This window comes from Amblyomma mixtum, chromosome 9 (assembly GCF_055824585.1).
Source record: "Amblyomma mixtum isolate Tamu chromosome 9, ASM5582458v1, whole genome shotgun sequence".
Taxonomy (NCBI): Eukaryota; Metazoa; Arthropoda; class Arachnida; order Ixodida; family Ixodidae; genus Amblyomma; species Amblyomma mixtum.
Genome location: NC_143020.1, coordinates 16,983,637 through 17,010,908, shown reverse-complemented (window position 1 = coordinate 17,010,908; position 27,272 = coordinate 16,983,637). Strand labels below are relative to the sequence as shown.

General features: G+C 48.8%; 1 long non-coding RNA gene across 1 annotated transcript; it reads right to left on the bottom strand.

Moving 5' to 3' along the window:
• Window positions 1-1,164: 1,164 nt before the first annotated feature.
• LOC149328402 (uncharacterized) lies at window positions 1,165-22,673 on the bottom strand. The gene is made up of 3 exons (XR_016285775.1): window positions 22,573-22,673; window positions 1,947-2,001; window positions 1,165-1,274 (listed from the first exon to the last, which is right to left on the bottom strand). It is a non-coding gene; the product is annotated as an uncharacterized LOC149328402 (long non-coding RNA).
• Window positions 22,674-27,272: the final 4,599 nt, after the last annotated feature.

The following is a 27,272-nucleotide window of genomic DNA, read 5'->3' as shown; positions in this document are numbered from 1 at the left end:
CAATGCGTGCTTCCTCTTCAGCTTCGTCAAGAACACGAATAATGTGTTTATGTGCATGCTCCTGCGCACAATCTTGCGAAAAATTCAGACCCTGCGAGTTTGTGCAGAAATATGCATGTGGACGCATTGTGACGAAGCGCTAATGTCATAAAGACCGGCGCAGCTCGTGCTGTGGCGCTCTGCTCGTGACCGACACTCGCATGTGCGCCTGTCTCGACAACAGAAGTGCTTCGTCAGTTGGCTCCCGCATGCAGTTTGACATGGTTTGGCACGAAATCGCAGGGGTCGCTTAACTTTGCTCACGATTGCATGACCGAACTTATAGGATCACTATAACGCATGGTAGGTAGCAAATCGGTTTGGTTTATTGGGGTTTGACGTCCCAAAGCAACTCAGGGTATGAAGGACTCCGGCCGTAGTGAAGGCCGTAGTGAAGGGCTCCGGAAATTTCGACCACCTAGGATTCTTTAACATGCACTGAAAACGCACAGCACACGGGCCTCAAGAATTTCGCCTTCATCGAAATTGGGCCGCCGCGGCCGGGATCGGACCCGCATCTTTCGGGTCAGTAGCCGAGCGCCGTAACCACTGAGCCACCACGGCGAGTTGGTAGGTTGCAAATTTCTTTAGTGATGCCTCCTTTGTGTGACATTATCACCCAAATGGTGCACCGTCAACAAAAGGAACGCTAAACCATAGCAACCCAAAGTAGTTCTCAGCCGACCGGTTCACACCAGAGAACACCAGATCGGAACCCACTATAACACCATGCGACAACAGAACCCGTGTCTGCAATCCGGGCATGATGGGAACACCAGACACGGTCACATCAGAACAAACTGACAAAAAGGTCGACTGACAGACAAGAAGGCAATGGGTGGCGCTAGAAACAATACATCGGAACGCAATATGCACCATGACGGCCTTACCAAAACTCACGTCCATCCCTATTGAACACCGAGAGGCAACAAGATATCTCAAGAGAAAGTACCTTACGCACGTTGCTGCTGCATACAGTGAGGTCTGACCAACCTTTATCTAACATGAAATGCAGGAAATTTTTCGCGATGTACTTTTTAATTTATATTTATTTGAGAAATTTCAAGAAGCAGCCCCCTTGACCTCATTTCAACTGAACGGCCAGCCAGCAGCTATTCGAAATGCGGCAGAGCTGGAGTGGAGTCGTGTACGCACATCATGTGGGCGTGATTCCTTTTATGGCGGCGGCACGTACAGTCTGGATAGCATGGTTTCCTCCAGCGGCCCGGTGGACACTATAAGGACAAAAATATATATAGATCCCAAAAATCAGATGTGAAAGCAGATATCGCTGCATCTCTGCACTGTTCACCTAATTTTTTCCAATGAGCGGCCATATAATATTTTTGTATTACGTACTCAAAATCACCTCAAAGCGCAACTTCGTCCTCACCGTTGAATAAGTACACTAGCTCCCACAGCAGAGTGTATGAAAGGTTTTTTTTTAAGAGTCTATATAGAAGAAGAATCAGAAGTAAGCGTGGAAAGTCTCTTAGAACTCTGTCAAGATTTTTCAAGAAAACAGTGCTTTAACACACTATGACGCGCACAATCTGTTCGGAATATAATAAAAACCGTGAAACAATATACTCCTGATCTCAATGGGGATTGAACAATTTGTATATCAAGACAGAAATAAACAAGTGTTGAGGCTACGTATTATGGAACGACTGTGGGGGGTGTCGCGTATTTTCTCTACCCTTGAGAAGCCCGAGTTTCTCATAAATGGCCGAAGTAAAGCTCCGTCATACGAGGACACTGGAGAGCTCTTGAGACACTGTCCACTTTTGCACAGACTACCTTGAATATAATCTTGCAGCTGCTATAAGTATCATTTCGATTCCCTGCGGCTAGGCGCTTTTTTATGTGTTAATTTATGGCAACAAAAGAAAAAAAAGTTTACTTACGCCTAAGGGGCACAGCTGGATAATTTGGCGCTGGTAAGGGTGTGAAGAAACTCTCCTAAAGGCAACAAAAAAGCAGCGAAAGGAGAGTTAAATCTAGAAAGAATTTACAATTAGAGCGCATGGTGCACTACTTGCAGTACAGACGCTTCGATCGGCAAATGCACCATGGACAGTGAAACGACCACTGTGCAGCTTCTAAGAGCATTATACTTGTTCGCGGGCAATTTTTAAATTAGTAAAAATGGAAAACTTAACTGAATTTTACAACAGTGTAATACTTCACTGAGCCGTTGGCCTAGGATTGACATTGGTGAGGCAAGGCACAGTACAAAATCATTAATCCTGATGCGGAACTGAAATAATTGTAGATTCATTTTCAGGGATGGTACATACATAGCTTGAACCAAAAGATTAATTTCAAAGGATCGCTAACATGTGCTCTTTTTTCTAAAATCACACTATATGTAGTGCTCTCGCTTACACCCTGTATAACGCGAGCTCGGGTCAGCTAGTATTGGTTAACCTAACTGGTACAGCCCAAAGAAAAACAGGCCGCCAGCAGAAGAGACATGCGGAATTAGAGATCACAGTGGCGACCCGCAATGAGAGAATGCGAAAGAATTGACGCCTCCTCAGTACTCGTTCCGTCTGTCTGTTTATCTTTATCATTTTATTTTTTTGTTAATTTAACAACTGAATTAGCGGTATTATCTAATCTTTAATTAAAAAATTGATTTATTTACTCTGATCATACCTTTCTCTGATAATACATTTTCGTTTTTCAAACATGGCGCCGTGGTTGCTCTCCTGTTCACTTACTATATCCCTGTCCAGCCTATTCAATGGTCCAATATTTTTCTTGATAGTTAATTAACTAATTATTCTATGCCTATAGAACTATTTTTTCGTTAATTATCACTCATCAAATGCATTTCAAATGTTACTTCACTCCTTTGTCAATATTTGAATCATTTTTCAGTCTACGGCTGTTTTCCCGTCCAGGCTATTTCGACGTTTCTTCGACATTTTTGGCACCTGAATGTTTGGCTCTAACTAATCATATAACGTAATAATGCTTAAACAACTAGAAATGCTTTCGCATTAAAACATGACGCTGCACCACTTCGGTTTTCATTTTTCCTCTTCTGTCGTGGATTATTTTGCGTTGTTCCGTTGCGATTCACTCGTTCTCTTTGTCGTTTCAACAAAATAACAGTCGTATAAGTGACTAATTTTCGCGCCGAATCAAAAATGGAGCCATGATAATGATTTAGTTCAAGGAAACAGGACACTGAAGGAGGACAACACGAGCACTTCTGACGACAGAAATTTTTATTGGAAAACACCTGAATATATACGACAATAAAGCCAGAGATGGTTCGAACACGCACGTGTCCTGGTTTTCCACAATGCAAAATGCTTCAAATATCTCCTGCATATCTAGTCCCGTAGTGGAAAGCTATCAAGGTGTTCCTCAGGTCTTGCAAGCACTGGCGCTTCCCGTGTTTTGAGCACTCACGGCAGTGTGCACCAATTAGATCATACGGCCAAGGACATCCGCAGAACTTTTTGCGCAGGGGGAAGGAAGGAGGGGCAGCTTCGATGGCTGGCGATGTGGGAGGCGGCAGGTTAGCACCAAAAAGGCACTATTTGTTGTCTAAACTACCCACATAAAACAAAAATTAGAAACAGCAAATTAGTGCTAGGCATGGAAAACATAGACTGGATTTTATTAATGAACAAAGAAATAAACTTAATAAGCAAAATGCGAAAAGTTGCTATTGCCTAAGTGTGCTAATCAAGCTGTGTAGTTTTTTTCTAGCGCATAAAAATATATTAAATCCCCCCCCCCCCTTCCCGCTTGCCGTCATTCGTGGGCATCGGTGCCGTGCGGGATCAAGGAGCGCCTGTGCAAGTAACGGCATTAATACAGAGGATCAAATCAAATAAAGGAAAGGATCGTTAGAGTTAAGAACGAAAACCACGCAAAGGACGATACACAGGGAAGAAGTAGACAGGACGAGCGCGCTCGTCCTGTCTACTTTTTCCTTGTGTATCGTCCTTTGCGTGGTTTTCGTTCTTAGTTCATGGATTACCAACTAGCCCCCCATCGTACACTCCTTCAGATCGTTAGAGAATACGGCCCCCAGTGGTATTATGCGAAGAGCACACATCTCTCAAGAGAGCAGAATGTGTCAAGCTTAAAGACGATCACCGATCTCACTGCTGGATTCCAGAATGTCCACTGACTGATAAACTACCTTGCATGAAAGGCTAATTATACATATTTCTAGCGCAACCAGGACAGAAACACAAGGAAAGAAAGACAAACATGAGCGCTATCTACATCACTGTGATCTTGAAATAAACGAACAACGTCAGTAGAATTCTTTAACAGGAAGGGATCACTTATATCGAGGACATTAAGAACTTTTAAAAGGAATTTGCTAGCGCAGTGCTGCCAAGTGACACCTTCCTTCACAAGGATACGAAACGGAGCATCCAGTTTGTGTGTCTTGACGCTAAAGAAAACATACAACGCACCACTTTCGCTGGTAGATACATCTCTTGCAAGCCCCTGAAGTTCTAAGCGCTTGCAACTGCTTTAGTCTTAATTCTAGTTTGCCCTTTTTTCACACTAGTGAAATTCCTGTTCACGGCCAATGTGGCTTTTTCCTTGTACATAGACCTTGGCAAGGCAACAAAGCCGCCTAACTTACCTGCCTGCCTGCAAAAGGCAAAGGTCATTTTGCTTTAAAAATTTCACCACCTCCTGCAAACGATCCTCAGCACCATTAGGTCCAGACTCTTTTACATTGTGACCCCTATAAGTGACCCCTTCTTGGTAACGAATTCTACTGATATTGTTCGTTTCTTTCAAGACCACGGTGATGTAGATAGCGCTCGTATTTGTCTTTCTTTCCGCGTGTTTCTGTCCTGGTTGTACTACAAATATGTATAATTTGTCCCAAATCCAACTAGCCCAACATCTAACTCGTTTAAAGCATGAAAGACTCGTCACCGGCTTTGGTTCTCGCGGTGAAATGAAGATTTCGTACAAGCTTCGGTACTTTGTCACTCGGAAGCTATGCAAGGAATATTACTATCTTTAGTAAAATGGACGCTAAAAATCTCGCATCGTCGGCGGAAAAGGCCCTTGGCTAAAATATGGTTAGTTTTCCATTTTTGTAAATATTCCCAAAATCTTCCACTGCACTGCGTTGTACAGCCTTCGTAAAATTCTTCAAGCCACAGGGTTTCATGCCGCATAGTGGTGGCTCACCTGTGGCGCCTGTGTAAGTACCAAAGTCCTGAATGTTGACGGCGGCGTCCTTCTTATCCTCTTGAGGTAATAGCCTTGAGAGGCGATTTAAATGCAAAGCTACCAGGTTCAGAAGCAGACCTTGCAACCTTAGTAATTTAGACCGAAGCTGTGCATATATATGTTCCTTAGTAGAGCAGAACGTTGGGCCATTTGGTGTAGCAACATATTCAAGAAAGCTTTGCGCAGATTAACGCAAGACGGAGGGAGAAACACGTACACACACAGGAGCGCAAGTTTGCGCTCGTGTGTGTGTACGTGTTTCTTCCTCCGTCTTGTGTCATTGTGCGTAAAATTTTCTTGAATATATATCTCCAGCACGTGAGGAGTACCAATCGTTCGTCCTAGTAACCCCCAAAGACAACTATAGAGTAAAAAGGGCGGTTTCACTTAGGTTCCCGGCATTCGTCGCGCACGAGGAACCGCTCGGAGTAAAAGGTGTAACTGAAGAAACGTGCGGCATAATGTCAGTGATGCAAATCAGGCAAGTGCACATGAAAACTAGTTACAAGCTGCAGACGAGTAGCCGTACAAAACACGATACCAGAAAATAAGTGAAACTCAGGGTATTGAAAGCGACTGGTTTCCCTCTATTTTGATTTTAATCACTGGTTCCTAACACAGTCCGTCAGCCTGAGGACCATGGAATGGACCTCAAGCACACACGGGCAATGTGCTGCGACTGGTCCGACTACGTGGCAGCGCTTTGCTGGACGTTGATTGTCTGCCAGTGCTGGACAGCAACTTCATGACCTGAGGCAAGGCCTGCAGACTAATGGCTCGAAGCATAGTTCACCATAGAGCTGTGCACGGGCTCGGGCCGGCCCGAAAGCCCGGACCCGGCCCGGCCCGCGGGCCGGGCTCGGGCCTTGCGGAAGTCTATTCACCCGGGCCCGGGCCGGGCTCGGGCAACGGTATATTTGTCTCCGACGGGCCGGCCGGGCTTCGCGAGCGAGTACTTGGCCACAGAGTCGACCCCTTGCTCAGAGTTTGAGCTATCACAGTTTTGGAGAAGCAAAGCAGCGACGTACTCAAAGCTTTCTCTTCTTGCCAAGAAAGTGTTAGCCATTCCGGCTACCAGTTCAAGCAGCGAGAGAAATTTCAGGGCTGCCGGGTTCATTATGCAGGAGCGCCGCACTTGCCTCAAGCCGTCATCAATGGGCGATTTGTTGTTTTACATAATAACTTGGAGTGATATCTCTCTACATGCGCCATGTTTGCATATACTCACTAATTTTCATCTAGACCATGAGAGCCGAGCATTTTAAAAACATTGAAATAAACTGATTTTCCTTAAATTATCTCTTTCTGTTTCATCGTCACTTCAATTTCAGTTGTGCACGTCGGGCCGAGTCCGGGCCGGGCCTTATCTCGGGCCGGGCCCGGGCGGGCTTAGGTTTCTTCAGTGTCGGGCCGGGCCGGGCCTCCGTCAGTAGTGTAGGGCTCGGGCCGGGCGCGGGCTGAAATTTGCGGCCCGTGCACAGCTCTAGTTCACCAATCATATATGCTGCTTAGATTCGCTCGAAAGATGAGTCGTTCTGTAGACTAACAAGCGACACTAAATTTTCCCTGTATAGAGTGTCGTGTTGGCTCCATGGTTACCTGGCCAAAGCCTGGACACGCACCGTAATACACTTGACACTCTATAGGCTGATCGCATGGCCTGTCCGTACAGTACGGCAAGACCGGTGGCAAGAGAAGGGTCTGAAAATTTTTGGTGGTTATCTTCCAGATCCCTGCCGAGACGCCTTGTTCGCACCGCCTTCGCGACGGACATTACAAAGGCATATAACAACGCCCTGCATTCTGCAATTCTTACGTCCGTTCAAACTCTTTTTCTCCCGAACCGCTTTCTCCGCTTCATTTCAGCTTTTTTAACAAATCGAATCTGCATGTGCGTGTCAACGGGAAGCCTTTTGGTTACTTTGACTTCTACAAAGGAGTACCCATAACTCCGCTTTTAGCTCCACATTATCAAACGCGGCATTAATTCTTGTTCGAGCTCTAGAGAACTTTCTTATCCTCGTTTCTGCATACAGAGATGATATCTTCTTGAGGTCCAGTCACCCAGATGTGTCTATACAACAGCCGGCCCCGCAATGCCTTAAATCTCGCCTTCCTCCTCTGGGTCTGAAACTCCCTTACTGAATCACGTTTCATTTGTAATAGAAAAAGATCTACCGTTAGAAAGCTACCCTTTTTAGTCATACAGCAGAAAATTCTTCCATCCCACTGATAGAAACATTTCGTATCCTAGGTCTCCTTCTTCGTATACTTCTCGAACTCTATGGTATCCCTTGGCTTAGAGCGAACTGTAAATCAGCACACGTGCTCGGTCTCATTTGCCGCACCGCTATGAGGCGCTCAGGTGAAGCGCTTGCTCAAAAGGCCTGTCAGCTTGTACACGTTATCCTCCATCCACGGATAGTACACCCGGCACAATTACATCCCCTCACCCGAAAACAGTAAGACTCGATTGAAGCTGTCAATCGTGAGGCTGTGTGCACCATAACTTCCTCCCACGTCTTACATCAGTAGCCTTGCTTCAGAAGTACGCTCAGCTTAGTGCACCCAGTGGACTCATCAACCAGCGTAAGCAAACGGTGCTCGTAAACCGTCTCTTCAAATTCATCATTTAAAGACATTTTCTGTGTGGTCGCACTCTAATACCCGTGCCACACGCTCACAGGAAATGGCAGTAAAGACTCAAGGCCTTAACTTTGCTAATGCCATTATTTTCGGAGTTGGTGCTACACATCCACATTTCATGCCATTATCGAAAGTGACGATGACGATAACACTTGCAAGGTAGTCAAAAGTTTCTTGTGAATATAAACATTGCTGATGAGCACAATACATGGGGAATGTTGTTGAAATGTAATATAAAAACGATTTTCTAGAAAATACGGCTGTTCCTGCTTTACAAGTCGAAAAGTAGCTATAAACTCGCATGTCAGCACCCAAGTTAAAGTGACCCAAGTCGAGAGTCCCTGTCAATAAGGCTGGTTAAAATGACGCTATTCGCATCGAAAATGCGGTATAGATGCCTCATCTGACTGAAAGTTAAGAATTAACCATTTACTACTGTTAGGAAGTTGTTACTAACAAAGCTGCATGCTTTTCTGCGTGTGGAATGGGAACGAGAGTACGCATTGCACGGGCGAATGAGTTGTGGTGAACTCAGTAGGTCGCGGAAGGCAGTAAGGCTAATGTCATTAAATTTATGCGTGTGGCACCGCACGAATGCCATTAAGACTTAGGGCAGTAAGCACTTAATGGCATTAAATCTGTCCGTGTGGCACGGGTATAAGCTTACTTTCAATCGAACCAACCTTTCCCCGCTGTTCTAAAGTATACCTGCATGCCTCCGACATTAGGACTTCAAGCGATTTACAGTTACATTGCTTCCATTTCGTTCGTCCCAACATTCAATACAGTTTGCCTCTACACTTGCTCCCTCGGCGCCCTTGATTAACTTAAGGCTATTCATCCCATATTTCAAACTACACTACCCATTCAGCAGCTCTGCACAGAGTTCATAAGCATTGCATTTTGAGCGAGTTGGTACTTCATTCGTGTGTGTGCGTGTCCCTTTTCATGTCTTGTCTTGTATGAGCGCTATTAATCACGAAAAAATCTGCACGGAGTACCCATGTCTTGTGCGCATGCACTTCGCTCTTTACCATGCTCACAATCGGAACAATATTTTCGTGGTTACTATGACACACACCCACACAACAGACACCGGTCACGCTCTCCTCTTCCCTCAGATACGGTCTTGTTCCGAGCATTCGAAACACAAGTTCTGACCCAATGAACAAGCCCACTAATTCCTCCCTGTTGGCGCCCTCTCCCTCGTAGACTTACTCGGGAGGAGAAATTACCTGTGCACCAGATAAAGGCAGGGACGGTTGTGAACGAATTAAGGAACGCAAAGTATAAATAACCAAAATGCAGCTTTATGTAATGCGCACCCATCTTTAGTGGAAATAGCTTAAGAACCTGCTAGTTCTATTGCCTTGAAAAAGAAATTGAAGCTTCTCTTTCCTGTTTTGTAATTTTGTGCTTATTTGAGTGGGTTGCCACTGTTTTTTTTTTTGCTGTTTTATCAGTGTTGTGGATTTTTCTCTTTCTTGCATATTTGTACTCCAGTGTCTGTCGTCAATGTTGCAAAAGATTTTCAGTTTGCTAGTATCAATCGTGTTGTAATTTTCTGCTTAGACAGTTCGGGCGTAACGGTGTCATGTTTCTGTTTTTTTAAGATTGTAGGAGTGTCTTTCTTTGTTTGTCTTTGTGATTAGGCTTGCTACCCTAAAGTATGCAGTTAGTAAAGTTTCGCTCTTTCTTCTACCAAAAAGCGAATAGGTTCTTTTCCTCTTCTTTCTTCTGCACCAGGGGTGCCCCGTCGGAGACGGCTTGTTATTACTTGAAGGCTGAAGGTCTATAGGAGATGATACTTGCAAACACCAGAGAACTTGCAGGGGATATAACTTGAAGCTTTATATACAATAGTTTACATATATATATACAAGTTGAGCAGTGAGCACAACAATAACATGGAACTGGCTACAATTTAGGGGAGGCCCCTACTCGGCATAGCCGAAGATGCGTTGCATCTATCTCCGTAGCCCAGGACCTCTCTTCCGGGCTCCGGGACCCAGTTTTAAAGACACATGGGCCCGGCCCACATTCATCAGCATCCAATCGTGTCAAACCCTTAACACGATTGGTTTTTAGCCGCGTGGTCCTCCCTCCAACTTCCTTAAGGCACATAACTCTCTCTCAAATGTACATATTGTAAAAAGGGCATCATTTTCCCTTAAAACACCGTACATTCCGAGAATTCACACACATACGGATTGGACCCCGGGTTACGTGTCCCGCCCCACACTTCCACCGTAGTAAACAAACTCTCTCCCCTATGGAAAGAAAAAGCAAAACACATAAGAACAACATGTCAAAACACTGCCACGGGTACGTTTGTCTCCCCAGTCCCCGTGACCTTGACGCTTCCCGGCAATAGGGCAATTGTCGGCCCCAACCCAGCTGCGACTGTCGCAAACATCGCCCGGGAGCGCAGATCCACTTTCCGATAAGAGTCGGATCACAATGGACTGCCGAAGCCACCAGTTGTCCTCCGGGGTCGGGGCGGCGACATAAGTCAAGCGGCCGCCACTGTCCCCAATTAAGCAGGTGGCAGTGCTCGTCCTGTGCGGCGGCGTCTTCTGCGCGCGGCCCGTTTCTTGAGCCCGCGTTGTCGTCGAGCCTCGGGGCTATCCCGGACGCCAGCCAGCTGCACCGCCGCCCACAGCTCCCATTCATCCGGACGCACCGGACCCCGCTTCGTTCGGCAGTGTTCTCTTCTCAAAAGAAAAGCGGTCGAACCTCCGAACGAAGCGTCCGAAACTTAATTGGGCCGCAAGTGGTGTTTGTGAAGCCGCGGTGAGCTGTCGGCGTAAGATGAAACGGCGGCTTGACCTTTTTATGCTCTTGGTTCTTTGTGCACTGGCACAAAGCGGCCCCGGCGAGGAACACGCGTCCTTCCCCAAAAGGGGACAATGGGAGGCTTGGGTGAGCCCGCTTTGCTGCTGGCTGCTGCCCGCTTTGCGCTCTCCTCGCAGCCCCCCCCCCCCGCCGGGGGCTCTCCGGGTTCTGCAGCGGCGACACCAAAGGCGACAGAAAGATGGGCGCTCCTAATGAGACCGCGCGCATCCCCATATCTCCCTGGGGCCCGCTCAACGACGAAGCCCCCCTTCCTTAGCCGCGAAGAAAGGAGGGGGGAGGGGGGAATAAACACACATGGCGCATGCTAGCCCTCTACACGCCCCCCTCAAAATTCATCTAAGGGTTGCAGCACGCTTAGATGAATAAAACACACAAACAAAAGGGCTAGTGGCTTAACTACAACGCCAGCAGTCCCGCAACTCGGTTACAGCTTCCGCGTTACGCGCTTAGAGCTGTGCACGGGCCGCAAATTTCAGCCCGCGCCCGGCCCGAGCCCTACACTACTGACGGAGGCCCGGCCCGGCCCGACACTGAAGAAACCTAAGCCCGCCCGGGCCCGGCCCGAGATAAGGCCCGGCCCGGACTCGGCCCGACGTGCACAACTGAAATTGAAGTGACGATGAAACAGAAAGAGATAATTTAAGGAAAATCAGTTTATTTCAATGTTTTTAAAATGCTCGGCTCTCATGGTCTAGATGAAAATTAGTGAGTATATGCAAACATGGCGCATGTAGAGAGATATCACTCCAAGTTATTATGTAAAACAACAAATCGCCCATTGATGACGGCTTGAGGCAAGTGCGGCGCTCCTGCATAATGAACCCGGCAGCCCTGAAATTTCTCTCGCTGCTTGAACTGGTAGCCGGAATGGCTAACACTTTCTTGGCAAGAAGAGAAAGCTTTGAGTACGTCGCTGCTTTGCTTCTCCAAAACTGTGATAGCTCAAACTCTGAGCAAGGGGTCGACTCTGTGGCCAAGTACTCGCTCGCGAAGCCCGGCCGGCCCGTCGGAGACAAATATACCGTTGCCCGAGCCCGGCCCGGGCCCGGGTGAATAGACTTCCGCAAGGCCCGAGCCCGGCCCGCGGGCCGGGCCGGGTCCGGGCTTTCGGGCCGGCCCGAGCCCGTGCACAGCTCTATACGCGCTACCCCTGCGGCTGCAGTCGGTCGTTTCTCTCCCGCGTGGCCAACAAACGACGTCGCGTACGGACATGGCGCGTGACAAATAGAGACGGCACTCTGCACTTGCTGTCAATGCCAGCGAGGAATTGCCGTTCAAGTCGTGCTTACCAACGCGCGTACAAACCATGAAAGCTACGGCTTCACGGATGTGAGGACTCTGTGAGATTGCAGGTCTTATTTTAAACAAACACAAAAGTACAAACAATAAACGAGGCGGCTTTTACCGGAAAAGAAACCAATTTCAATATGAGCGAGAAAAAAGGAAAGGAACAAGAGAGCAACGCAACAACACACGGGAAAAACACACGAGGGAACAGAACAAAACGCTTACGGACAATACAGGGAAAAGAAAGTCAAAGAGGAAAGTCACACTACTTGTCTCTTATTCGAGCAACGAGCGGGGAGGACTGGCTGGGTGTCGGACAGTCAAGGAGTCTCTTGGCGCTCCAACGTCGATGCAACGCTACCGCAGCGTCCACGTTCGTGGGCTCCCGGCACGGTTCCCAGGTCTGGTATCCCGGAAAAGGTCACGTAGGCGCCAGAGGCGGCCTGTGTGGAGCAGCTGACGGATGGACGGAGAAGAGTGGCGCCTGGACCTGGTGGTTGAGGCTCTCGACGATGGATGTCCAGGTCTGGTGGCCCGAACGTCTGCGGCTAAGGCCCAAGCACGGAACTCGGGGAGCCAGCAGAACTCGTCCACGTCCGTCGCCCACCGCGCTCTTCTCTTCTCTGCCACGTAATCCTCTTCGACCTGCCCCGGCGTACCCCTCAGCACGCGCTCCTCGTGCTTTGTCTTCTTCTCCTCACGAACGCCGCTGGGTGGTGCTATCTTCTTACAACGGACTGCATGCAGTGTCCTTCACAGCCCGCGGCAGTGTTCTCATGTCTGAACTGTGCCGCTGACATAGTTCGCACTTTTCACCACACGTTCACATCACTGCTGCGGATGACACCAGGGGTTCCTCCCCGTCCTCCGCCACGGCCCGTACGCCGCCGTCCGAATGCCAGCAACAGTTATGTAGCCGAGATAATGCGTCAGCATTGCTGTGCGAGCTCCCTTTGCGGTGCTGCACCACTACATTGTACCTTTGCAGCGCTAGCGCCCAACGTGTTAGCTTAGCCCCGTGTGGAGTGCTGAGCGTTAGAAATGCAAGGGGGTTGTGATCCGATACGACTGTGACCGGTGCGCCGAAAAGCCAGATGTCGAACTTATTTAGGCCCCAGATTACTGCAAAGGCCTCCCTCTCAATAGTGGACCATCGGGTTTGCGTCGGAGAGAACTTGTGGCTCGCGAAGGCGATCGGGACCTCCGCACCGTCCTCATCCCGCTGAGAAAGGCAGACCCCGGCGGCGAACGCGGAGGCGTCTGTGTAAAGCCAAAATGGCTTGTCCGGGTCCGGCGTCCCAAGAGCAGTGGCCTCACAAAGCGCAGCCTTGAGGCGTTGGAACGCGCTGTCAGCCTCGCTAGACCACGGAATTTTGTTCGCGACCCTTTTTCCTGTCAGTTCTGTCAACGGCCTCGCCACCTCAGCGTAGTTGCGCACATACTCTCGATAGTAGCCGCACAAACCCAGGACGCGGCGGAGCTCTTTCTTTGACGTCGGCGCTTTCAGCCCCTGGATTGCGGCTAACTTCTCTGGGTCGGGCGCGTGCCTCCCCGAACCGACGATGTGTCCCAGGTATCTTATCGACTCTCGCGCTATCTGACACTTTTCTACCTTTACCTTCAGGTTCACGCGCCTCAGAGTCTCGAAAACCCTGTGTAGGTGCTGCAGGTGTTCCTCCAGGGTCTCACTGAACACCGAAATATCGTCCAGATACGCACACGCGTACTCCGCATGTGGCCGCAGGAGGTCGTCCATCGCCCTTTGGAAGGTTTGAGCGGCGTTCTTTAGCCCGAAGGGCATCACCTTCCAAGCGAACTGCCCCCGGTGGCACACGAATGCTGTAAGGGGTTGAGCGGAGGGGGCCATCGGCACCTGCCAGTACCCCCTTCGGAGGTCTAGGAGTGTGATAAATCTCGCCCTACCTACTCTCATTATTAGTTCTCCCGGTGGTTTCATAGGATAGGCATCTGCGACCGTTCCCGCATTCAGCGTGCGGAAGTCTACGCATAACCTTATGCTGCCATCCCGTTTTGATACGCAGACGACGGGATGGGCGTGCGGGCTCTCGCAGGGGACAATTAAGCCGAGATTCAGCAGCTCATCTACCTGCTTGCTCACCTCCCCTCTCAAACTGGTTGGCACCCGGTATGCATGCGACGCTCTAGGCGCAAACCCTTCTGCCAGGATTATGTCGTGCTCTTTTACTTTAGCCACCCCGGGTTTCTCTTCGAACAGGTCTCGGTACCTCTTAAATATGTCCCGAATCGCAGTTCGGTCCCTCTCCTGCATGTGGGCGGTCATTTCCGCGGAGAGTATCTCTGTTCCTGGCTGGGAGCTCTTTGGGCTTGTTGCACATTCAACTTCCCCGAACGCGTCGTCCTCCTCAAACATGACGCTGAGCGCCATTACCCTACTCTGATATGCGCGGAGTTTCCCGGCATGAACGAGCCTTTTACCCCCTTCAGGCATCTCTACAAAGTAGGAATGGTCCCGGTACTTGCCGGTGACCGTACCTGGCCCCTTCCACCTTGGGAGCATTTTCCCTCCGCGCTGATCGTCAAACACGAGCACCGCTTCCCCCACCTCGAAGCTTTTGATGGAAGCACGCTGATTATATTGGCGGGCGTACACGTTCTGCTGCCTTTCACTGATCAGCTCCGCCGCTTCCGCCGCTTGCTGTAAGTGCGCTTGCAGCTGCCTCAAGTACTCTGTGGGGGACGTAGCTAATGTTGGTGGCAAGTTCGTTTCGCCTGTCCAAGAGCGCTTCAAAATAGATAACGGGCCCGTTGGTTGCCGCCCGTAGAGCAACTGGAAAGGGGCCACCCCGGTCGTGTCATTGGGCACCTCTCTGTAGGCCCACAGAAGGAAAGGAACGTACCTGTCCCAATTCCTGCCCTCCTTCTGTATAACATGATACAGCATGTTCTTAAAAGTCCTGTTGAAGCGCTCCACTGCCCCGTTACTTTCCGGATGGCCCGGGGTTGAGAATCTCGGCGAACAGCCCAATTTTGCGAGAAACTCTTTAGTGAGCTCCGCGGTGAAATTCGTGCCGCTGTCCGACGCGACTACTCCCGGCACACCGGTCCTGCTGAACACCGTCAGGAGGGCGTCGCAGGCCGCCCTGGCACTGAGGGAGCGTAGACAAACCACCTCAGGCCAGCGAGTGCACAGATCGATGACGCACAGCGCGTACCTGTGACCTCTCCCTGACGGAGGCTCCAGCGGCCCGATTACATCAATATTCACCTGCTCGAAGGGATAGCGGGGCCTTACTACCGGTTGAATGGGCACGTTGTCCGCCCTGCGTTGGTCTGATCGCGTCTGACAGCTGTGACAACTATCGCAGTGTAGTCTTACGTCTTCCCGCAGCCCCGGCCAGAAAAAGGTATACTTAATCCTAGCCATTGTTTTCCGAAACCCCAAGTGGCCTCCCCAGCTCGACTCGTGCGCAGTCTGAAGGACCTCTGCACGCCGGGACTTGGGCAGTAACAGCTGCATTACCGGCTGCCCCACTATCCTATCCGTGTGGCAGAGAAGCCCATCGACTACCGTCATACCTCCCTTGCCTGTCTGCGCATCTTTCCATGCCTTGTGTAGAGTCTCATCTTGCCTTTGCTCCTCCCTGAACACCTCCGCCATGCTTTTCGCATTCCCTGGCGTTACTGTGGGCTCAGCAATTCCACTCTCCGCAGAGCCTACTCCTTCATCGTGTAGGGAAGTCTGGGCGACTAGCGTACCACTTGTCTCACCCGCGGCTTGCTCAGTATCACCTGACTGTATGAAGTCCGCGGTTCCCCTTTCATCTGAAGCTATAATCCCTTGGGATTTTCCTTCCACCTCGAGGGACTCCCATGCCTCCTGCGACAGAAGGCAATCGGTTTGCGTGACCAACTTTTTAATGAGGGCGCATAGCACCGGTACGGCTTCCATTACGTCAGCGAAGACTCCTGTGTCCTTGTGCATAGTCATTGGCAATACCGCCAGCTTGGCTTCCACCTTTTCACCGAATGCGGATATTAAATTTATTTTCCCGTGAGGCTTCGTCAGCCCAGGTGGTACGACACTCTCCCTCACAACCGTAATTTCCGCGCCTGTGTCAAGGATAGCGTTTATTTCCTTACCCTTGCAACGGAGTGCCACGGCCGTCAGCTCACTACGCCCGCTTCCTACACACCCCATAGCTACCCGAGCGGACAGGCTATTTGCGTTCTCACTGCGAGCCTTCGGGATGGTCTGGCTTGAGCTATGCGGACAGTTCGATCTCAAATGTCCTGTTGAGCCGCACCTGAAGCAGCTGATGGAGCGCGCCTTAGCGCTCGGCACCTGAGAATTTAGCGTCGACGGTTTACCCCTTTCCTTGACTGGCGCGATACCTCGTGCGCTGGGACCCTCGAAATTCTTCTGCTCGGACTTTTTTCCGGCGCTATTCTTACCCTCCGCCTCCTCAAACGTTTGAAGGAGCGCGGCCATCTCGGGCGCCTTCACCCACTCCTTCCCTTCTTGAAGGATAATGTACTTTAGAGCTTCCTCCGACAGGTAGCTCTTTACCTGATCCGCCACCAGTAACGCGGTTAGTCCCTCTAGGGTTTTGACTCCTCTCGACTCAAGATACAAGTGGAGGTAACTCTGGATGCGCGTTACAAACGTCCGCCACCCTTCGTTCGCTCTATTGTGCGAGCCTCGGAAGCGGCTGAGGTATTCTCCAGCGGAAAGCCTCAGATCTTCCAGCACCGCCCTTTTGAGCGCGTCATAATCTCTATGCTGAGATGGCGTCAGCCTAGTTGAGAGAAACTGCACTTTTTCCGCTATTAGCCGGAAGATGATCTGCCCCCATCGGTCTCTTGGGACGTCGTACGCCTGGAGCGTGTTCTCCGCGGACTCAAACCGCACTGGAACCTCGGCGTCCGCCGGAAATTTTGGGAGGGCTCCTGCGAGTAGCTTCGAGAAGCGCCTCAACTCCCCGTGCGCGTCCCATGCCTCTGGCGAGCCCGAGCTCTCTCCTCCGCCTCTCCGCTGCATAGACTGCAGTTTTGCAAGCTCAATTTGTCGCTCTACGAGCAGTATCTGTTTATCTAACATCTGGTCCCTCGACGCAACCGGCTCCACCGGAACATCACTCGTCCCGGCCCCCTCACCGTACTCCTCGTCACTCATTTCCTGGGGTTTTTGTCTGTCGGGGTTTAAGTGACCGAAGCGTGTTTCCATGCACGCTGGAAGCCTTATTCGGACAGCGGCGTTCGCACCAATGCGAAGAACGAAGAGGACTCACCCCTTTGAAGCGGAGCACTGCTGTCCCTCGTAGCTCGTCGCTGTCCCTCCTGAAGTTGGCCGCCTGCGATCAGCTGTCCCTTGCCGCCCGGTGGTCTCGACTGTCGCCGCTCCACTGGTGCCGACGTCAGTTGACTTCCGATGACCAGGCCTGGTTTCCTCGACGGCTGCCGCTTCTCTCCGCCTGCACCTGTTCCTCTCGAACCGCCGATGTTCGACTTGTTGATGCCTGGACGTCTCCCCTTCTTTGCCTTCCCTTTTTCCTGTGCTTCCTTCTGATAGCAACAGGATCCTGCCGACTGCGCCAGTAAAGTTTCGCTCTTTCTTCTACCAAAAAGCGAATAGGTTCTTTTTCTCTTCTTTCTTCTGCACCAGGGGTGCCCCGTCGGAGACGGCTTGTTATTACTTGAAGGCTGAAGGTCTATAGGAGATGATACTTGCAAACACCAGAGAACTTGCAGGGGATATAACTTGAAGCTTTATATACAATAGTTTACATATATATATATATATATACAAGTTGAGCAGTGAGCACAACAATAACATGGAACTGGCTACAATTTAGGGGAGGCCCCTACTCGGCATAACCGAAGATGCGTTGCATCTATCTCCGTAGCCCAGAACCTCTCTTCCGGGCTCAGGGACCCAGTTTTAAAGACACATGGGCCCGGCCCACATTCATCAGCATCCAATCGTGTCAAACCCTTAACACGATTGGTTTTTAGCCGCGTGGTCCGCCCTCCAACTTCCTTAAGGCACATAACTCTCTCTCAAATGTACATATTGTAAAAAGGGCATCATTTTCCCTTAAAACACCGTACATTCCGAGAATTCACACACATACGGATTGGCCCCCCGGGTTACGTGCCCCGCCCCACACTTCCACCGTAGTAAACAAACTCTCTCCCCTATGGAAAGAAAAAGCAAAACACATAAGAACAACATGTCAAAACACTGCCACGGGTACGTTTGTCTCCCCAGTCCCCGTGACCTTGACGCTTCCCGGCACTAGGGCAATTGTCGGCCCCAACCCAGCTGCGACTGTCGCAAACATCGCCCGGGAGCGCAGATCCACTTTCCGATAAGAGTCGGATCACAATGGACTGCCGAAGCCACCAGTTGTCCTCCGGGGTCGGGGCGGCGACATAAGTCAAGCGGCCGCCACTGTCCCCAATTAAGCAGGTGGCAGTGCTCGTCCTGTGCGGCGGCGTCTTCTGCGCGCGGCCCGTTTCTTGAGCCCGCGTTGTCGTCGAGCCTTGGGGCTATCCCGGACGCCAGCCAGCTGCACCGCCGCCCACAGCTCCCATTCATCCGGACGCACCGGACCCCGCTTCGTTCGGCAGTGTTCTCTTCTCAAAAGAAAAGCGGTCGAACCTCCGAACGAAGCGTCCGAAACTTAATTGGGCCGCAAGTGGTGTTTGTGAAGCCGCGGTGAGCTGTCGGCGTAAGATGAAACGGCGGCTTGACCTTTTTATGCTCTTGGTTCTTTGTGCACTGGCACAAAGCGGCCCCGGCGAGGAACACGCGTCCTTCCCCAAAAGGGGACAATGGGAGGCTTGGGTGAGCCCGCTTTGCTGCTGGCTGCTGCCCGCTTTGCGCTCTCCTCGCAGCCCCCCCCCCCCCCCCCCGCCGGGGGCTCTCCGGGTTCTGCAGCGGCGACACCAAAGGCGACAGAAAGATGGGCGCTCCTAATGAGACCGCGCGCATCCCCATATCTCCCTGGGGCCCGCTCAACGACGAAGCCCCCCTTCCTTAGCCGCGAAGAAAGGAGGGGGGAGGGGGGAATAAACACACATGGCGCATGCTAGCCCTCTACACAGTTCTTTTCTTGTAAAGTGTTTTTTTTCATTGCATATGTGATTTACCGTTTAGTCACCTGTGTCCTGATGTGTTAGCCGGGGTGTTGGCCTCGTCAGGAGGCATGCTTTGTCTGCCTCCTTTTGACTCTCCCCGGGGTCATATTGTAAATATGGCCGAATAACCTTTTCAAACTTTTCAAACTTTCTGTAGATCTTCTACGGCGTGTAAAACATCTGCCAGTGACTGACAAGAGCCCTCACTGCGGTGCTTCACTGGACCTGTGCAACGTGCGACATTTGTTGACGAAGTTTCCAGCCACGGACGGCTTCTATGCGCAAACACTTCCGTATAAAGGTTGGCCTGCGGTAGAACCGCGAATTTGACTAATGGGAACTGAAAAAAGGACAATGGCTACATTAGAAACCTTTCAACCTTTGCGGCTGTCTAAGCAAAGTAGGTCTTCACTCTTTTCTTGTAACCCTTCCCTCTTTTTCAATGTATACCTTGTGGCAGAGTTCTTGAGTAATAAAAAAATCTTTAACGTCATATAGATAATGAAGCGCCAGTAATCTGCAGCGTAGGGCGGAGGACAAGTACCAATAGGCTCAGGAGGTTGCTATCTCAAGTCAGTGCGAAATACAGATCACGAATTTTCTCAACCGCCTATCGGCTACATGCGCAGTTTTTTCCGCGTTTTCACTTCACCGCTGCCAGTTTTATAACACTGATTCAAACTTCTGTTAGCCCTGTAAAGAAAAACTGTGGAGACTCTTAAGTCACCTTAACAGTGGAATTCGTAAGCGGTATGTTGGGGATCCGTTGAAAACACTTGTTTCTGCATCTCTCTGAAGCACGTCCACACAAAACCAGGAGTTGCTGCCAGCTGACGCTGGGGCTGCCGCGCCTGATGTCATCGCAATTTTACCGTCCAAAGAGGCCAAACGTTAGAATTTGGACTTGCACTTGCAGGGGCGGGCGTCCTCTTGGTTTTGGACCGACATGCGCAAAAATGGAAGCTGATGAAGAAATTCAAAGCAAAGCGCGAGAGAGTGGCACGTGGGGTGTATGGTTGCGTCTATACCCTTAGCGAAAATTAACACCCTTGGAATATACAGCGGGATATTTACATTCTATTTTAAACATATTTTGTATTAATATATGCACTAAAAATATGCAGGAAATATGTTTCTGAAATTTTATGCCCGGACTTCTAAATACATTCTTAAAACTTGTCAAAAATGCCCCATCTAAAGCATGCTTCGGTCTCGTTTCAAATACGTGAAAAAAAAATATGTGTTTTTAGCATTTTGTCTATGTATTAAAAGAGTACATTCATAAATACGAAATTAATTTGTAAAAAGTAGACATGAATTCTAACAAAAGGGCAGTTTTGGGAAGATATTTGCAGCACACTTCAAGATACCATGGAACAATCTATTGCTCGAAATCGCGTTTCACGGAATTGTATTTGCATTTTGGCAATGTATTAAAAGTGGACATTCGTAAACATGAATTTAGTTCGTCGAAAGTATACAATTCTAACAAGTGAGCGGTCCACGTAAACATATTTGCAGCACACGTCAAGCTGTCTTGGAACAATGTAGTGCAGGAAACCACGTTTCGGGGAATCGAATGTCTATATTGGAAATATATTAAAAGTGTACTTTTGAATTGGGAAGTTAATTCATCCAAAGCATAAGTCAGTTTTAACAAATGGGCAGGGTCCTCTAAACATATTTGCAGCACACTTCAAGCTGCCGTGGAACAATCAGTGCTCGAAATCATTTTTGGAAGCAGACAGAACCGTTCCTTTTCTGTCGTCCTTTCGTTTATCGTATCTTCTAGCAGGGGTACAAACACCACTTAATTACACCACGTGTGGAGAACGTGATAGCATTAGACCGGCAAATGCGTCTTGGGCACCTCCGGGCCCGAACGTGCAGTGAAAAGCACCCTGACTCGCAAGGCTGGCCTGCTCCCCTTGACGCCCACGTATTTGTTGGTTGACAGTTCGACTCTTGACAGATGCCTGAAGCAAGTTACGACTAGAAATTCGGTTATAGATCGCTCCCAGATTCGAACGCGACCAGTACACCACTTGCGCGACAATTTGGGGGTCTACAGTTTTTCCTCTAGAAACGCCTCAGCCGACAGTATAGTGTGTCGCCTTTTGGGGGCGGGGAAAGTGGGGGTGGGGTGTATAAGGCAAACCAAGTTTCAAGCATATCGGAACACTTTATGTTTTCTGACGTCATTTTCTGTCTGCATTTGCGATGTGACGACATCAGTTCAGTTGAAGTGACGTCACCTCGTCTTGCAACGTCTTCGACCTCTTGATTGATGACAACACCGCGTTTTCTCAGCGATGGGGCTCCTTAAGCTTACACATTAAAAGGGTCATCGACAAAATGATTGTCAGAGGGTCAGTGATTCGTTCTGCAGCTCACAACTTTGATCATTTTCTACTTATAAAGCCGACTAGTAGCCTTTTTTAAGCCACACTGAATATATTTTGAATGTATTTTAATGTAATGTATTTAAAATATATTTTCGGTATGTTCTAATGTATAATAAATAAGCAGAGCAGGCAAAAAATGTTTTCTAGATATATTTCTATGAATGTCCAACATTACTTCAAGAATACTTAGAAAGCATTCGTTTTAATATTATCCATACGCAAAAAATACCGAATTAATAGGTGATTAATACAACATGTTCGAGATACATTTTAAGCGCATACTTTTCTCGCTAAGGGTATCGCGTAATGCTCTAATCTATTGGGCAGTGCAGCTTATATGTTCATGATTTTGTTCACAGCGCAACAAGAACGGGAAAAACAAAAGACGACAGAGTAACACAAACAAGCAAGTGTTACTCTTTCGTCTTTCGTTTTTTCCGTTCTTGTTGCGCTGTGAACAGTATCATGAATACTTACCAACTCGCCCAATTTCTGCCTTGCTGAACGTTATATGTCCCGCCTGCCGTTCTATCGAGATAATCACTGGATAGAACGACACTTCCTGAAATCAATTTAAGCTTTAATGGCGAACAGACATGACCGAAAGAAAGGTTGAGGCACATTTTTGTCCCTGTCTGTTCACGCTTCAGTCTAATCACGAACGCACTCCAACTCGTCCTGCTCAACATCATTTTCAATAATTGGAAAATACAAGAAATTCTGTTAGATGACACCCGGTGACAAGTGCCCATTTCATCCTGATTGTGCGGTTATTGCGACACAATGCCCAGACTCCACTGTGCAAGTACATACAGATGAAAATGACGAGAGGAACCAGGATCCAGATCGGGCGATCTTACTCGATTTTTAAAAAAATTATCAGTGTTTCTATCAGAAGGATTACAAAATTTTAGCAATGCTTCTGTAGCTTCTCTCCAAAGGGCGTCATCGTCGGCGAGCAGTGTAGGAAAGAATTATAACTTACCGTTTCCTTGGATGCCCGAGAACGATGCTGCCATGACGCCCCTGATCGGATAAGGACGCATGGGCCGCGGGATGGATGCTGCCGCGGATGTCCCTTCTGGAACGGTAAGGTCCAGGTTGACCTTTGAGCAAATGCCTTCAGGAAAGCGGGAGGATATGACGCGGTGAAGCTATTTCGCTTCTTCATCGTGAATTATATTGGAAACTCTTAATTTTTTCCCAAAATATGAAACAACCTCGTCATAAACTTTGAAATATTTTCTACATACATGCAGAGAATGAAGACTGCCGTCAGCAACAGGAAACCAATCCCGCGCTCTGCGTTCATAATGATTATTCGCGCTGCTAGTTTCTGGAGTAAAAGAAAACGGTTCTGGTATCCAGGGCTTGATTCTGCTACGAGCATGAAACCAGCTGTCTTCTAGTTCATTCTGAATTCATAGAAGGCTTCATCACTTTGTTTTCTTTCCGTTTGTGTCCCGCATAATTGGGCAATGGCTTCTTAAAATGATTACAGGCACTTTCTGAAGCTATATTCAAAACGTCCAAATCTGCATTTAAAATGATAGCGGCCATGTCATTTTAAAAACTGAGGCATTGGCAAAAAGATTCTGCGCAACTAAGTGTTGCATGTAAGACTAGTTGGTTTATCGGGCTTTAACGTCCAAAAGCGACCTATGACGGACGCCGTAGTGGAGGGCTCCGGATATTTCGACCACCTGGGGTTCTTTAACGTGCACTGACATCGCACAGCACACGGGCCTCTAGAATTTCGCCTCCATCGAAATTCAGCCGCCGCGGCCGGGATCGAACCAGCGTCTTTCGGGTCAGCAGCCGAGCGCCGTAACCATGGAGCCACCGCGGCGGGCTGTTGCATGTAAGAAACTAGAACTAGAAGCTTTCTAAATATGCCAGAACATGACGGACTTCCTATACATTACGTCGTTGCTAACAGCTGCCGTTGTCGGTGCCAATAGATGTCGAAATAACTTCAATTCCACAATTCTTTTAGATGAATTTTAATTGTGAGGAATCTGCGTAATATTGTAAGGTACTGCTTGGCAATACTAAGATAATGGTCCATTGTTCACATGCTAAGAATAACCGCACTTTGAAAGTTTGTCGATCGCTCGCATCGAGTAATTTAGACTCTCATAGGGAATCAATGGGGACCGTTCTACGATAGCAAGAATGTTAATAGCAAAAAAATGCGAGCCTGCTGAGCGGAGATCAGCCGATATATTGAGCGTATAATGAAATCTTGCGATAAATGAAAAAAATTGGTTCATACAATATTTACGCTTCAAAAGTTTGTCCAGAATATGTGGCTATGTTAGGTGACGCTGCAGTCACTCCATAATAGCATTAGAGAAGACAGCACAGCACCCCCAAGTCCACTTAAATTATTTGCACTAATAACGTTTGCAATGTATGCAGAATTACATACGTGCGCATAAAAGGAGAGAGAGTACTTTGAAACTCATTCGGGTAGGAAGCTCGGAATAGATGAAATTTGGGCGCAGCTCGTGTAGCCGACTTCTTCATCAAAAACATCATCGCCCTGGGTTTTCAGTCATCCATTCTGCACGACATTAAGTAGGTGCGAGCGAATCAACGCAAAACGATAACGACCTCGTAGAGTGAAAGTCTCCAATATGTGCATAATTTAGAGGGGCGCTAAGCAATGAGGTCATATAAAGACGTAATTTAAAATGCATAAAAGACAATTGCACTTGTTCGATGAGAGTTGCTTCCTCCTTTTCCCGTCCACACTCAAAACCTTTTGCTTAACCTCAGAAACGTTCTCTGTTACATCAATAGTAACTATCCAGTATTAGTTAACCAGCCTGGTAGTTAGCACGTCCTAGCTGTATTCTGGTATACTACATTGCTGGCGGCTATGCCAAAAAAAAGCGCTCTTAAATGTCAAAAAGCCTTGTTTTTTTAATTGTTGGAACTCTTTGGTGAAACACCCTGTCTAGCGCAGAGTTGTTTTCAAGTCCTTGGCAGGGTTATACGCTGAACTTGGCCTCCAATGCACAAAATGCAAGGATCTGAATGCGTATGAAGTCATTCGCGATATGGGCTACGTATGTAACAAAGTAACTCCTCCGGACCCTGCGTCCCAACCTCTTTAGGAAGGTTATTCTACTCAACGACATTTCTAAGGGAAAAGAAAAAAATAGTCGAAGCAATTATTTCTAGAATAATTACTGCGAAGCGACTTTTACGCGGAGCGTCTCTTATCGGGGTCTTTGTTGTTTGGACCAGAAAAGAATTTTTAAGTTGAACGCTATCACCTCCGGTGATTGACGTAACGCAGCTGCACTGCACAATACTGCGATAATCTGCCAAGCACTCTCACGTCACGCGTTGATGCGACCACACCCTGATCGTAGCCGCTTCAGCGCTTCTCCCGTGCTTTGTATAGAAGAGCAGTGGCGGTACCTTGGCTCAGGCATTCGACGCAGCGCATACAGGAGTGCGTCCCACCGCCCATCACCGTCTCGCGACGGGCATGTCGGAACTACGAGCTGGGATGGTCTCTCTCGATTGCCCGGCGCATAGTGCAATCTAGCTGCCGATACACTAGTTTCAGTAATTCAACTATTCGACTTCGCCGCCTCACGCCTTTCTTTCCCCGCCCAAATACTTCCTTGGCATTCACCACCCTACCATGGCCTATTCCCCCGCGTGAGTATGTGCCATGTTTACTGATTTAAACACAACAACACACGAATCCAGTGTCCCATTGCAACGGCCGCGCGTAACTATCCCGCGATGTAATGCGCTGCCCTTCGGGAGGTTTGCGAGGGGAGTCAACTCACGCCGCCCCCGCCTCTCGCGTACAGCGACGACACCGCCGTGGGCGACTTGACTTCCGCGGGCCGTGAGCGAGGAGCCACGCGAAGTATGTGGAACATCCCTGCCCCCATCTCTTCGCTCGTGTCCTCCCTGTCACGACGCAGCTAGCTTACGTCGTGGCAAACCGTGAGGAGTGCCGCTGAAGGGGCGCAGGGGAATGCACCGAAAAAGAGGGAAAGACGATCAAAGCGCCGCCGCGCGTAAGTTTCATGTTCCTCGGTCTAAGCGAGTGAGGAATGATTTGTGTTTGTTGCGAAAGCAACACTATTCAATTCAATTCAATTCTTTTTATTATCATTTCTTCAGCACAGTACATAACATCACTGTCTGGATCCTTAGCCAAAGGCTAGTTATGGATCCATGCAGTAAAAGCAAAGAGATTATTGAGGACAAATGCTTTCTACTGCATGCCAAAATAATACACATAAGAATGGTGGGAAGGACCTCCACCTGCCGAATGTGAAAAAAATCACGAATCACCATATGTGCAGTGCCGCAAAAATGTTGCCTATAAGATTGAGCTATCCTGTGGGCGGTGTTATATTGGCCAGACAGGGCGCTGCCTAAATGATCGTTTAAGTGAGCATAAACGCTCCCTAAAACCACCCCCCAAAAGCAATTTGGCTCTACATTGGCTTTCTTGTAAATGCACCCCTTTTTTCAAACGTACTACAATAGTGTATAAACATAAGGACCAACGTACACGGGAAATAGTTGAAGCTCTTTTAATTCACCGGGGTCTTGACAATTGCGTCAGCAGGCCATCCGTCACGCTAACACAAAAAGAAATTGACTATCTCAGCAGTTAAGTACGCTAGTGTAGGTTGCGATTGTGTGCTTTTGTTTGCTGTGTTTCTTGACAATCATCACTGATGCTGTATCTGTTGATTGTGCTCCCTTTTCGCCTATTTATTGCGTGCGAGCAATAAAGCATTTTAGCCGCAAGTCAGCGCTGTGTTTGTCCCTACCTTAGTCCTGTCTTTCGTGCGCTGTGCCTTCAGTTTAACAATGTACCGACTAGCCCAAACAAATACCTTAGTGCAAAGGGGGAGGTGCCGGAGAGGACTCTTAGTACGAGTAGTACAACGCGAAAATCTCGAAGCTGCAATGCCGGCGCTACGCGAGTCACCGAGCCATTTCGCGGGGCTGACGAAAGGCCATACAGCGCATGCGCGATGAGCAGTGACATCAGACGGCACACAGCTGGCGCGCCGCCGCCGTCGCTGCGCGGGTGACTCAGAGGTGCCGCCGCCGCGCTCGCCAGTTGCGCATGTGCAGTAGCGGCGCATAGCTAGCGTGCCGGGGCGCGTATTCGCCAACTGCAGCCTGTACAGCCACAAGGCTTGAAACCACGGTGAATTGATCACGGTGACTGAAGATTGTCACAACGGCTTACCTAAAAGGGATAATAATTCCCTAAATAATGCTTAAAAGTCTATACCAACCTATTGTTACTAACCATGTAATATTTAGTTTAAAATGAAAACTGATATTCCAGCGCTCTGAATAATGTGTATAAAAGTATGCAGAAAATGTTTTGAAAATCTTAAACGGCGTTATATGCCACTAAGCATCACGATTTGCGACCTAAAAGGGAAAAAATGAAAAAAATGAAATGAAAGAAACAATAAAATTACAGTACAGAGAGCGGAGTCGAAAGGCCGACCTTCCATACGCAACACGTGCCTCTAATCCACTGCGCCATAGCGGCGATGGTAAGCCGTCGTTCTGAATGAATATTTATAACCAGCCTTAATGTGGCTGCTACCTGCCGGTGGGCGGCGCTGTCATCGCTAGCTGTACCCGCTGCATTTGGCGAACAGGCTGCCGGGGCCG